This window comes from Anastrepha ludens, unplaced genomic scaffold (genome assembly GCF_028408465.1).
Source record: "Anastrepha ludens isolate Willacy unplaced genomic scaffold, idAnaLude1.1 ptg000075l, whole genome shotgun sequence".
Lineage (NCBI taxonomy): Eukaryota > Metazoa > Arthropoda > Insecta > Diptera > Tephritidae > Anastrepha > Anastrepha ludens.
In genome coordinates, this window is record NW_026530041.1 from 120,001 (window position 1) to 120,516 (window position 516).

The 516-nt window shown below is 23.1% G+C and overlaps 1 non-coding gene across 1 annotated transcript in view; it reads right to left on the reverse strand.

The window, feature by feature from the left end:
• Window positions 1-35, reverse strand: part of LOC128871014 (small subunit ribosomal RNA) — a 1,991-nt gene extending 1,956 nt beyond the window's left edge. Inside the window, exon 1 of the ribosomal RNA XR_008455677.1 lies at window positions 1-35. This exon is cut by the window's left edge and continues 1,956 nt beyond it. This is a non-coding gene — a ribosomal RNA (small subunit ribosomal RNA).
• Between the last annotated feature and the right edge of the window lie 481 nt (window positions 36-516).

The following is a 516-nucleotide window of genomic DNA, read 5'->3' on the forward strand; positions in this document are numbered from 1 at the left end:
ACAAGCATATAACTACTGGCAGGATCAACCAGAATAATATATATATTTGTTTATATATTTTTCTTTGCTTTTCATATTTGAAAATTTCATAAATTACGGTGTATATAAAAAGTAAAGGGGAAAACGCACATACAATAGAACGTAATTTTAATAACACAATTTATGTATCATCATCATCATCATCATCATCATTATTATTATTATTATTATTATTTATTAATAATGTGCTTTTATTTGTATAAAATATTTGTATTTTATTTGGTCTTCTTCTTTGTTGTGTTTTTCTTTCATTTTCTTTCGTTCAATGTGCGCTCCCGCCGACCCCTTTAGCTTTTCTTATCAGAATTCAAAAACCGTTTTTTATGAAAAAGAATTTTCGTTCTCTATATATATTTTATATAAAAATATAAGAACGATATTTCTTCTTAATATTTGCCAATTTTCAAATGTATCATTTTTAATAACATTTTACTTTTTCTTCAAATGCATTTTTAATGTAATAATTTCATATATTAC